This window comes from Nelumbo nucifera, chromosome 8, assembly GCF_055504915.1.
Source record: "Nelumbo nucifera cultivar China Antique chromosome 8, China Antique-T2T, whole genome shotgun sequence".
NCBI classification, from domain to species: Eukaryota; Viridiplantae; Streptophyta; class Magnoliopsida; order Proteales; family Nelumbonaceae; genus Nelumbo; species Nelumbo nucifera.
This window is the reverse complement of record NC_142656.1, coordinates 47903959-47917154: the sequence shown is the minus strand read 5'-3', so window position 1 is coordinate 47917154 and position 13196 is coordinate 47903959. Positions and strand designations below refer to the sequence as shown.

General features: G+C 36.6%; 1 pseudogene across 1 annotated transcript in view; it reads left to right on the top strand.

Moving 5' to 3' along the window:
• LOC104609036 (uncharacterized) overlaps positions 1-12957 on the top strand; it is a 36581-nt pseudogene extending 23624 nt beyond the window's left edge. The window contains exons 5-13 of the transcript XR_016079527.1: positions 2467-2583; positions 2738-2847; positions 3931-4049; positions 4186-4283; positions 9904-9991; positions 10077-10211; positions 10297-10402; positions 12153-12283; positions 12759-12957. The product of XR_016079527.1 is annotated as an uncharacterized LOC104609036 (transcript). The remainder of the gene's footprint in view (positions 1-2466; positions 2584-2737; positions 2848-3930; positions 4050-4185; positions 4284-9903; positions 9992-10076; positions 10212-10296; positions 10403-12152; positions 12284-12758) is intronic.
• The last annotated feature ends 239 nt before the right edge of the window (positions 12958-13196 follow it).

The window sequence follows — 13196 nt, the reverse complement described above, 5'->3', positions numbered from 1 at the left end:
GGGCTCTATATGGACGGGACCCACCTCCCCTACTTCCATATGAGAAAGGGTCTACAGCAGTAGCCACAGTAGAAAACCAACTCCTCCAGCGAGATAGGGTGTTACAAGATCTCAAGTCCCACCTCCAGCGAGCCCAACAATGGATGGCGGACTCTTACAACAAAAGACAGAGACTTGCCCAGCACCAGATTGGGGAGCAAGTCTTCCTTAAATTACAACCATACAAGCAGGTTTCAGTAGCAGGCCACCGGTGGAACAAACTGAGCCCAAGGTACTTCGGCCCATTTCGGATTGTGGAGGGCATCGGGTCGGTGGCATACAGGCTGGACCTCCCAGCAACATCAAAATTACACCCTGTATTCCATGTATCCCTATTGAAGAAATGGCCAAAAACAGGAGCAATAACAACAACCACCCACCCATCATTCTCGAAAGAGGGCCAAGTTCAAACGGAGCCCACTCAGATAACAGATTTCAGGTGGATACGCAAAGGGAATCACATCGAACCAGAGGCCTTGGTGGTATGGTCAGGTCTCCCAATTCAGGATGCAACTTGGGAACCTTACTTGGAGTTACAGAATAGATTCCCACATCTTAACCTTGAGGGCAAGGTCGAATTCAAGGGAGGAGGGACTGTTGGGACACAAACAAAGGGAATACAAGTGTACAAGAAAAGGCCACGTCAGCCTTTAAAGAATATAACTAACAGCCAACCACTAGAACAAATTAAATAACAAACCAGACAAGTGGACTGGACAAGTGGAGAGGCTGATACAACAGAATAACAAACTAGACAAGTGGACTGGACAAGTGGAGAGGCTGGTATAACTGAATAGTACTTTGGCTCCTCTTAATATTCTAAAAGGTATTTCCTTAGATTCCTCTAAATCAGATAGAAGGGTCTGGACTTTATCAATCTCTGGAATTTTTTCTTGTGCTTCTTACTTCAAAGCTCTAGCTCATCCATTGGGTCAGTTAGGGCAGCCTTTTCTGGTAAAGGAAGTCTGGTGCAAACTGATTCCTCCGAAGTTTGGGAGTTTCTGTTGGGATGCAATCCTGGAAAGAGTAAACACTTGTGATCTTCTTCAGAAAAAGAGGCCTACAAGTTGTTTATCTCCCCACAGGTGTGTTCTATGCAAGGCTGAAGGTGAGACTGGTTGTCATTTACTGATTTCCTGCTCTGTTACTAATCACATTTGGGAGTGGTGTTCATCTTTGTTTGGGTGCAGATGATGTACAAAGACTTTTTGCTCTATCCTTGTTTATCTGGTTGAAAAAAAGAGGAAGAGTTATGTAGAGATATCTCAGGGCTGCTGTTTGTTGGACTATTTGGGAAGAAAGAAATGAGAGGATTTTCTCAGATAGGGAAAGAAGACTGCTAGAAATTCTGGAGCTGATTCAGATCAGAGTGGTACATTGGCTGAAGTCTTTGGCTCTTTTTAAAGACTTTTCAGTGGATGATTTGTTCAGAAATTGGAAGGAAATTGCAAGTTCAGCTCCAGTTAAAGACACATCCTTACCCTCTCGGACTCCTAGTGGTTTTATCAAACTTAATTGATGGAAGTAGCATGGGTAATCCGGGTCCATCAGGTATTGGGGGTGTCTTAAGAAATGAGGAGGGAGTGACAATTGCTCTCTTTCCGGGGCCAATTAGATTGGGTGATTCTCTTAAAGCTGAGATTTCAGCTGTTATTGAGGGAACTCAAAGGGCAATCGAACTGAATATCACCAAATTGGTCATAGAAGGTGGTTCTAAACTGGTAGTGGATTGGCTGAGAAATGATACTGCTAATTTTTGGAACTACAGCAATGAGAAGAGGAAATTTAATTGGTTAACCAAGAATATTGAGGTGAAGATTAGTTGGGTTAAAAGAAGTGCCAACTCCTTTGCTGATGGGTTAGCTAAACAAGGGGCATCTAGGGACTCTTTGTTCTGGGCTATCTTGTAATTCTTCTCTTTCTTGTTGTTTTGGTTAGGTGAGATAAGTGAGTTTATCTCCCTCTTCTTGTACCTGTGTTTTTTCTCTCTAATTTTAATAAAATCTGCGAGTTATTGATCAACACACAGGAGATGGAGGCCAGTCTGACTTTCAATGAATAAACACTATTTTTGTTGTTAAAATTTAACAAATAAAAATAAAATTAAAAAGAAAAAAAGGACTTGCACATAAAACACCGGTTAAGCATTAGCCACCTTTAAAGTGACAACATGTGGTATGGACTAAAACAAAAATCCCTTCTTATCCAAACTCACTGGATTCAAATAGTGGGAAATCCAGCTCACAATCCTTTTCTATTGAAATCATAAAGAGGTGTTTGGTGTGTTATTTATATGTTTGAGCTGATTCCAGGCATACTATGATATTTGGGCATTTTCAAATGATTTTTGGTTCTGATTCAGCTATCTATGTTTCCAGAATTCAAAATATCATGATGTTTTTTTAACACGTTTTTTTTATTTTCCAGCTTCTGTGCATATTTTTAATTGAAGTAGAAGGGAGAGGCAACAAGAGATTCCGAGATGCAGCATGATGAAGTTATATGGCAAGTCATCAGACACAACCACTGTAGTTTTATGGCCAAGTAAGTTTATAAACTATTCTCTTGGGCTCTCAGTTCAACCCAGACAATGAAAAAATAAATGAATGAAAGAAGAAAAAGCTATTAGCTTTATTTAATTACTTGTCTAGGTGTTATTCAATTTACTCTTTACCATCTCACTTGGGTTGGTTATCAGGATCACGACTGGGAATTTTTGTCGGAACCCATATAATGTGACTGGAATTTGCAATCGAAGCTCTTGTCCACTTGCCAATAGTCGCTATGCCACCATACGGGACCATGATGGTATCAATTTGATTATCTTTCTATCATCTATAAAAAAATTGATTTTCTTTCTATGAATATTTCTTTCCGGTCCCCCCTTTGCATTCAACTTATTTAGGTGGAATTTCTGAAGATGTTGAATTCAATCTTGCAGAAACCACCTGAAGTACTGGTAAACAACATGGAGTTCTCTATCCTATATTCCCATTGCTCTTGTTCAAAGAGTTGATTATCTCACTTCCCCTCCTGAGAGCACTTGAAAAATGGGGGATGGGAGGGATCTAAATAGACCTCAGCTTGAATCATATGTATGCACAAGTGTTAAATGACTCACCTTATGCACATGGATGTGCAAAACATCAAACTGTGGAGTGGGCTGCAGCTCTAATCCATGTTTCAATAAGGTCATTGTAACTGATGAGGCTGCATAATATTGTTTGATCCCACCTAAGTGCTTTCCAAGGAAATGCATTCACTGGTAGATGGACGGGCTAGGAGGTTTTGTCAAATAGAAGCTTCACTTTATTGCAATTCTACTACCCAATCCTGCTACCCGAGTTCTTTTTTGAACTCTGCCATTTTCAAAACATGCTTCTCTTAATGATTTGTCTGACTCTTTGCTAAGGGTCAATCTTGGTGCAATGGTGAAACCTCAGGCCGAGAGAAGTTACTTTATGCAAAAATATGCCAAAGAGAAAAGGTTAGGTTCATGTCAAGTTCACCCTCCCAAGACCCTGGATCACAGGGACCAGCATTGGGTAATAGCCCATATTTATTTGACCCTTTGCTATTGTGTTCTCTATAAAGAAGTTCTTTTGGTATTAAATTAGTATCTAGCAGAAGCTGCTTGGTTCATGAATGGACTTTACATTAATGTTCTTTACATGTATTTTAGTTGCTATATTTCATTTTTATATTTTGTATTATGTGCCATTATGTTTTCTACTTGTACACTTTTTTTCTATGTGGAAATTGCTTTCTCTGTTTTTTTCCTTTTATGTAATCCCTTCTGTGGTTACCAAGATTTGGATGATGAAGGCTTCTTTTTGATATTGCAGTTGCTATGCCTCCCTTCTCATGTTGAGCCATTTATGCACTGTGCAGGAATCTTTTATTTATATATGAAAACTATAGAGAGGGCTCATATGCCAAATAAATTATGGGAAAGAGTTAAGTTGCCAAGAAACTATGAGAAGGCACTTGAAATCATTGATAAGTATCTGGTATTCCCCTTCACCTAAAACTTCGCCCCTTTGCTTTTCTTTCTTTGTCTTGCACTTGGCTTAAAATACCTACTATTTCATAATTTTCATTAAGTTTACATTGCTTACTTTTTTACATTCATTTTTGACATGACAGATGTATTGGCCTAAGTTCCTTGTACACAAAACAAAGCAACGGCTCACCAAAATGACTCAAATGCGGATACGCATGAGGAAGCTTGCACTGAAAACAAGGTATGCAGTTTCCCATGTAATCAACTATCTTTAGATTTTAAAATTAGTCACCTATAGATTTTATAACCATGATTTCCACCTATAGTAATATGATTCTTAAGCATGCTAAGCAATCCAGCACATGGCCACTTATGCATTTTTTTTTGTTTTATTAGTCACCTTTTTAAGAGATATATATTTTTTTTGTTTTATTAGTCCATAATTTTATATCAAATTTTAAAGGAGATAGACTATCAAGTACCAACAGCTCCGCCAATGGGCCAGATACTCAATTTAGTATCGGAATTCAGAAGTATTAATTAATAAGATCATAAACAATTGCCACACAAATTGAGGTTTAAGGGGTGGTCTTTGGCCATCGGATCAGCCAAATAGCTACAGTGTTGTGTCATGTATCTGGGCATCTCCATGTGACTGCCTGCCCTGCGGGCTGCAGCATTCTTCTTCTCCTACTCCACTATCCTCTCTTCCTCTCTGCTTCTTAAATCTTAGCATCTCGTGAGGGTTCCAACTTCATTGACGAAAATGGGGACTCACAAGCCCATCAACCCACACTTCCTGTGCTTTGAAAACCCAAGGCTCCGCCAAGCCTACATTGCCTTGCAGACATGGAAGACAGCCATCTTCTCTGACCCTTTCAACTTCACGGAATGTCCCCGGTGTCTGCTCCTACAGTGGCATCTTGTGTTCTCCATCCTTCTTCAATTCCTCCGTCACAGTAGTCTCTGGCATCGATCTCAACCACGCTGACATTGCTGGTTATCTCCCACCCAAGCTTGGCCTCTTAACAGATCTAGCTATTTTCCACCTCAATTCCAAACGTTTCTGCGGCATCGTCCCAGATACTTTACTGCATTTCAAGTTGCTCTATGAGCTCAACCTCAGCAACAACCGTTTCTGCGGCATCGTCCCATTGCTCAAATACTTGAATCTTCGCTTCAATGACTTCGAGGGCTCCACCCTTCCAGTCTCTTTGACAAGGACCTCAATACCTTCCTTTTTAAGAAGTATTACGAATGATGAATCATTAAAATGTTTTCTTTGATGGGAAAATATATATTTTTTCCAAATTCCCAGTCGCTTTTGGGCATCCTGCTCAGCCTATGCTTGACTGGAATTCTAGTTTAGTATTCTTCTATCGTTGGTTATTCACTTCTGCAAGTTGGATGTGGAGTATCATGGAAGAAACTTAGATTGTAAAATATGTCCTTTTTTATATTAATGAAGCATTGATTTACATACATGGTTGATGGTGAGAAAGATTACATAGCTAGCTAATATAGATTATCCCATGCCATTTTTAACAAGTAATCTGCATTTCATGTTTTCAAAATTATCTGTACCTGTAAATTATATGTTAAAATGACCTAGTTCCACTTGAAAGCTTATTTAGTTACTTCAGGTTTGAGTTTGGAGTCTGACATTAGACACCGTCTACATTAAACATGCAGCAAGTGTTGTGATAAAGAACTTGAGTTTATGGATCTGAAACAAACTATGACCCTTCCAATCCAACCATATCTAACGTTAAGACTTTGCAAGGGTTCCATCTTGCAAGATAGGATATATTATCGGATGCTGAATGTTCATTTATGGAGAAAGAAAATATGGCAATGCGCATACAATTACGGTTTAAAATGTTGGTTTTGTTGGGATTTGGAAAGGTTACCACTTAAAGATAAGAAATATGTCAGAAGTATCAGAAATTGTGTGGATTTATTGTAAAAATTTTAGGGCTTTTTGCATAAAAAATGATCAAGTTTGGTCATTTAACAATTTTGGTTACGTTTTGAAACTAAAAGCAAAAACAGTAAGCAGGAGATGTTTTGGTCTTTTCTGGACAAAAATACCCTTAAGTAAATGGCTGGTCTATGAGACCTTATTTAAGTACTCAGCGCGAGATGTTTTGGGCTTTTTTTATTCTTGCTTTGTTAGGACTCTCATCTCTCCCTCTTCTCATCGTATTCATAAGACCTTATTTCTCCTCTCCTGGTTTCTCTAACTTGTTTTTTTTCCTCTTCTAACAGAGTTCATCTTTTCTCAGTACTCAGCTAAACTTATTGGCTTTTAGTTGGGTTATGGTTTAAAGCAAGATAACGAGAGCAAGTTTTTACTAGGCAACTCAGATCTGAGTTATGACTCCACTAACAAGCCTCTCCCTTCTCTGTAGCAAAAACTAAATGTGAATTTATGTTTCTTTTAGGAATCTTGTGTAGCAAAAACTAAACGCTAAAACATTAGTCAAGTAGGAATCTTAAAAGCACAAGGGCCAATTTGTGCTTGAGGCGCAAGGTGAGGCGTGCGCCTTTTTGAAGCAAGGCGAAAAATTACAGAAAACAAGCTAAAAAATAAAAAAGTCAGAAAATTCAAAAAATGCCAAAAAAATTAAAAAATGCAAATAAATATTAAACATAATGTTAATAAAAAATATAAACTTAAATTTAAAAAAAACATGTTATCTAAAATTAAAATACATAAACGTAACATGTAAAGCGTATTCAAATGAAAATTTAAAAATAAAAGCAAACATATAAAGCATTTTCAAGCATTTAAACCCACAATCTCTTTTTTTCCTCAAGTGCATTACTTCAAGAAGCTAATGTTATGTAAAACGTATTGCATTCTTGGTTCTATGAGTCGCCTTTGTCCCACACCCCTCGAGGCAAGTCCAAACAAGAAGGCTGTCCTCATCATCATAGTCTAGAGAGAAAGACGAAACTACTCTCCCTCTTCTCACCATCCTCACCATCCTCACCATCATAGTTTGGAGAGAAAGACAAAACTCTTTTCTCTCTTTACACGGTCTTCTTCATCATAGTTTGGAGAAAAAGACAAAACTGCTCTCCCTTTCCTCCCACCATTGCTGATATCTAGGTTTTGTCACAGAGAGAGAGAGAGAGAGAGAGAGAGTTCCACCGTCATTGGAACTTGGAAATCAGAACCAAAGAGTGAAAGGAGTGTTGAAGAGAAGAATGGAATGCTCTTTAAATCAGGGGCATTTTGGTTCCACTAAAGACATTTTCTTGCCATTCACTATGTTTGCAATTTTTTTTGCAAATGTATCCAATTTTGTCAATATGCAAAACTTTATTAATTTTTATGCAAAATCCCAAAATTCTATGGCAGTTTAAATTTTAATCCATAAAAATATTTGTTAATATATATGTTTTTTAAATTTTAAAAAGACATGCTCTTGTGAATAGTATATTGTTATAAAATGATAAAAAAAAGATGCTTTTGGCATGATTACAATGTTTAAATATGGTCTCTTCACCCACTTGGGATAAATTTTACGGTTTTAAAATTATTATATAGTAGTTGCATATGTTTTGTTTATAAATATTATTTTGTTATGTTTATTTAATATAGAAGTTGTAATTTACATATTGTTGGTGTGAAAATTTTAATAAATTCTCATGCAACATAATTCACTCAATCAAGTTATTGAGTTTTTATTATTTTGGGTAAGGTCCATTCAGGGAATCATATGGATTGTTCCCCTTAATTACATCTCCACAAGAAAGTAGAGAACACATTTTGATTCTGGCTTGGAGAAATGAATGCATAGAACAAAAGAAAAGAACAATAGGGTACTTAAAAGGAACTTTTCATTTGCTTTTCTTTTACATCAAGTGTACAGGAATGAGAAGAAAGAAAAAGAAAATACAAATGAGAAACTATACAGCAATACATTTCTCTTTTCTTTTTAATACAAGGAAAATTTCCTTCTCACTCCTTTCTTCACAATAAACTGTAATCAATCAGATGAAATTCTGATTGTAGACAGCCTTAATTGTTGGAATTTTGCATACCAAAAGGGAACTGTAGTCAATCAAATTGAATATTTGATTGTAGACAATTTTCATCCCTTTGCTTTTCATTTTCATTTGAAGGGAACCATAATTAGCTTTCGAGAATTAGACTGTAGATGGTTTAATCCCTAACTTTGTCTTGAAAGAGGGACCATAATCAACCAAGTAGAGGCACCTGGTTGTAGATGGTTTATTCCCCTCTACTCTTCATTTTCATTTGAAGGGAACCATAATCAGCCTTCGAGACTTAGACCGTAGATGGTTTAATCCCTAACTTTTCCTTGAAAGATGAACCATAATCAACCAAGTAGAGGCACCTGATTGTAGATGGTTTATTTCCCTCTATTCCCTTTCTCAAAAGAGAAAATAAAAGAGAGGAAGAAGGATACATAGCAGATATATATATATAGGAAGTATTCACAGAGAGGACTTTCTTTTTTCTACCTGTATTGGTGAGACTTTTCCTTCCTTGTGAAGAGTCTCTCTGTCTGTTTCTAGCTTCCCCTTAAGGAGCTTAAATAGGGAGTGGGGTAGTTATGTAACTACCCCCTCCAATGTGAAGGACACCTGTCCCTCCCACTTAAAGAGAGGGAACTCCCCACTTAAAGAGGGGGAACTCCCATACGGGATACTTTTTTTATAGTTTTAATGATTTGGCTAGCAGACTAGCTAACCACTTATTTGAGTTCTAATTTATTTAAATATTATTTGGATTAAAAAATGCCCTCAACACATATGGATATATATTTTTTTGATTGATTGATTACATATGAAAATTCTTCTTATTCTATTAATGATAAGTTTGAAAGAAACCATGAGTTTGAAGAAAAAAAACAAATTATTTGAATGATTTCTATGTACAAGTAAATTGAGAACTTTACATTTAATATAAATTTTTGATAAGTAGGACAATTTCATTAAGTGAAAAGAGAAAACCTTAACAAGCAGCAAGGACAAGAGACAATCAGCATTTCATGTTGATAACTTGATACTCATGTAATGGAAACATTTTGTGGCAATACTAGGAAATATTTAGACATTTTAAACCATTCATACAAGATGAGGGTTTTGAATGGTGGGAAAGTTAATTATTCATGGGTGTTCAGCTATCAATATGGTTTAGCACATCATTAATGAGGGTTTTGAACTAAGGTAGAGCAAAAGATCAGAAATGGTGGTGGTTGCATAACCAGTGTTTAGAAAACCAGACCGAACCGTCCGGTCGAACTGGTTAAACCATGACCCAGGGCCCTGACAAGTTTGGTCACACCCCAAAAACCGGACTTGCTCAAAACCCAATGAAACCCGGCTGACTGTCTGGCTTAACCGGAAAGCTGGTGAGCCGGTCCCAGTTTCATGAAACAGCCCGGGTCTATACATAAGTGAAATTTTAAAATGTTGTTAACAAGATTTGAACAAAGGACCTCTTATTTTCATGGATTACTTAATTACCACTAGTCCACCTCTTTACTTATGCTAATTAATGACTATTTATTGTACAAATTACATTATTATGCACGTATTTTAAAGAAAATGCAAGTTAAAAGGCTTGAACCCTAGTCATTTGCTTTAAAAATCAAGAAGCTTACCATCCATCCACAATATTTAAGTACATTAAAAGTTGTAAAATATATTATATATAATATTTATGTGACCCGTAGTATATATATGTATATGCCATGTCATCACGGTTCGACCTCCGGTTTGATCCGACTATGCCTGGTCCATTTCTCTAAACATTCTTTATAACTAAACTTCTCCTGCCCCTTCTTAACCCCTTTGACTGCTGATTCTTTTCTGTTTTGTAGAGAAAAGATAATGACAACACCAAGAAAGGAGAAAAAGAGAGAGGCTAGGAGAGTGGAAAAGGCCGAAAAGGCTGCACTGTTGGATAAGGTCATCATCTTTGCCTTGTGATTGTGGTTCATTACTTGGTTTAATCTACATTTCAGCTGTTGCTAAAATGTTTTATCTTTTACAGAGTATTGAGAAAGAATTGTTAGAACGTCTTAAGAAAGGAGTTTATGGTGACATATACAACTATCCTCTTAAGGAATATAATAAAGTTCTTGATATGGAAGGACTACAGGCTGCTAGTGAGGATGAAGAGGAGGAGGTATGGCCATCACAAGTTTCTTCTGGTTTTTCCTATTCATGATCTATAATGTGAATACCATTGTGTCCTATGCTGACATGAGCAGGAACCAGAGATAGAATATGTAGAAGGCTATGAGGAACTTGAAGAAGAAGATATGGAAGATTTTGGTGGCCCTGCAATTGATGAGTCTTTGAAGGATGATGATTCTGGTAATGCAACATCTTTTATTCTTATTGCCGATCTCATCATCATTCAAGCATTAGCCTAACTATATGTGATCCATTGTTAAATTATGAGTGCTTAAACCATTTCTTGCTACTTGGACCTATGTCCTTTTTGGTCTACTACCCCTAGCCCTTCTAGCCCATTCAACTTGAAGCAGATCACTTCTTATGGGTGTTGTCAATGGTCTTATGCACATGACAGCCATTGTAAGTCTACTTTCTCTCATTTTGTCACCTATTGGAGCCACTTTTGGGTTCCTTTGAATGACTTCATTTCTGACCCTATTCTTTCTAGTTTTTCCACTCAGCCATCTCTGCATACACGTTTGCCCAACATTTTACTCCACATAGCATACCCAGCCTTACAACAATTTTTAGAATTTTCCTTTTAATCTAAGTGATATTCATCTATCACATAAGACTTCGGATGCAGCCTTCCATTTTTTTCCCATCATGCTCTAATTCCATTGTTGTTCATCCATTCATTGCAATAAAATATCTTCTTATAAGGCAATGAAAGTTATACAATCATTATTTTTTATACGAGAATTAAGAATTTCAGACCCTAACATAAACTTGTTCGGGGTTGCCTCGAGGGGTGTGGTACAAAGGCGACTCATAGAATCAAGAATGCAGTATGTTTTACATCACATTTTTTCTACTTGAAGCAATGCAATTAAGGAAAAAAGAGGCAGTGGGTTTCACATCCTTGAAAATGCTTTATATGTTTGCTTTTATTTTTAAATTTTCATTTGAATACGCTTTGCATGCTATATTTATGTATTTTTATTTTAGATAATAGTTTTTTTTAAACATTTATTTTAAAATTTAAGTTTATATTTTTTATTAACATTACGTTTAATATTTTTTGAATTTTTTGCTTTTTTTTTAAAATTTGGCACTTTTTTGAATTTTCTGACCTTTTTTTTTGTAATTTTGTGCCTTGCTTAAAAAGGAATGCGCCTCGCCTTGTGAGGCGCAAGTTGGCCCTTGCGCCTCAGGCGCAAATTGCCCCTTGCGCTTTTAACTTGCGCCTCAGGCGCAAATTGCCCCTTGCGCTTTTAAAACACTGGGTCTCCAATCCTAAGTGTACGGTGTACCCTGATTTGCACACTTATTATTAAATTTACATAGCATATATTATGTTATAGTCCTACTTATTTTAAAACATCCTGTTTCTAAGTTATTTGTTGTCAAACTTAATTTCACATTTAACCGTTCATTAGTTTATCAATTTAAACAATGTCATCATCAGACAACATACACCATGGGACCTCCTCCTGAACATGTTTAGTCAATTGATCAGTGCTAAACAAGAGCTAATTGTTGAACCTTGGTGAAGACCCATCTTAACTGCAAAATAAGAGAATTGGAAAATAAATGGACCAAAGTAATGGTGGTCTTGATGTGAGGCTAAGTCAAGCATCATCATTATATAGTAAGGATTTTACTTCAGACATGCATTTATAAGTACATAGGTACAGAGGTTCTGTGTGTGCATTATTCATATTGAGTTTGAACTCTTGACAATGTTAAACTCTCTAGCACAATCTCAATTTTTCTACCATATAATTCAGAGCTAATAACGGGACTAAGTCTTAATATTTTCTTGTAAATAGCTATATATTCGTGCATGTCCATGTTTTATGCATGGATACCCACTCACCAACATGTATCCAAAAGAATGTTCTGGTTCTGATAATGGATTGAACATGATTAGTTAATGATGATGCAGATGACGTTGGTGAAGATGGTGAAGATATGAAAGCAGTTCATTGGAAGAGGGAGAGAACAGGTTCTCAGCGAAAGATTGAGAGGGAGGAACTTGGTACAAAGTTGAAGAAGAAAGCAAGGGTGATTATTGAGGTATATATCTATCACATTCTTGTTATCCCACATCCATGCACATGAAAAGCTACTTTCACTGTATTGCACAAGCATGCAAAAAGACATGGTTCACCCACGCACACATGCATCATATCTCACTACTAAGGAACAAAAAGAAGAATCAAAGGGAAAAGGTGGTCATCAACCTGACTCTGAAGGAGTATATCAATTATTGATTGAGGTTCTCTTGGAAATGTATGCAACTTTGAAGTGTTATACTATAGAGGTTTCTCCCATAAATGAGAAATAACAAGTTTGTGTTAGTGGCCAACTTGGTTAAATGACCTACTTGAGACAAATATGCAATCTATTCACTAGGCAACCCTATAGCTATGCATGTGGAAGGTGGACACCACGGTGCAATTGATGGGCAACCACTTCTTTTCTACTGTTTTTACCGTTAAGAAACCCTGCTAACCAAACTAAAATCTGAAATTTTTGTTGTCATTGTCAGGTTGAACATGAAATGCTGGTGCAAGGCAAAAGGAAGTCCAATGAAAGAGTCTACGAAATCCCTCACCTTCATGTTTAATATATGTTCATCCAAAATCAAAATGATACTTTCATATTCAATCTATTTAATTTTAAGGTTCTTATACTTGAGCTTAATGCCCTATTGATAAATAAATTATAGATGGAACTATCTATCTAAATATCTTGATTCCTAGCAATATATCAAAAAGGGCATTTTGCATGCAAAAGTTTTGGCGATTCTGGAAAGTTCAAAACATGGTTTTCAAAACCAAACTGGACCTGACGGTCAGACTGGAAAAACCGGGAACCAGTTTGGTGACTGGTTTCATTTTACCTCAAAACCGTTATTTCACCAATTGATTTGATCAGAAAATTGTTGATTCGGGCGATTGAATCGTTCAAACCATTCAATGATTTG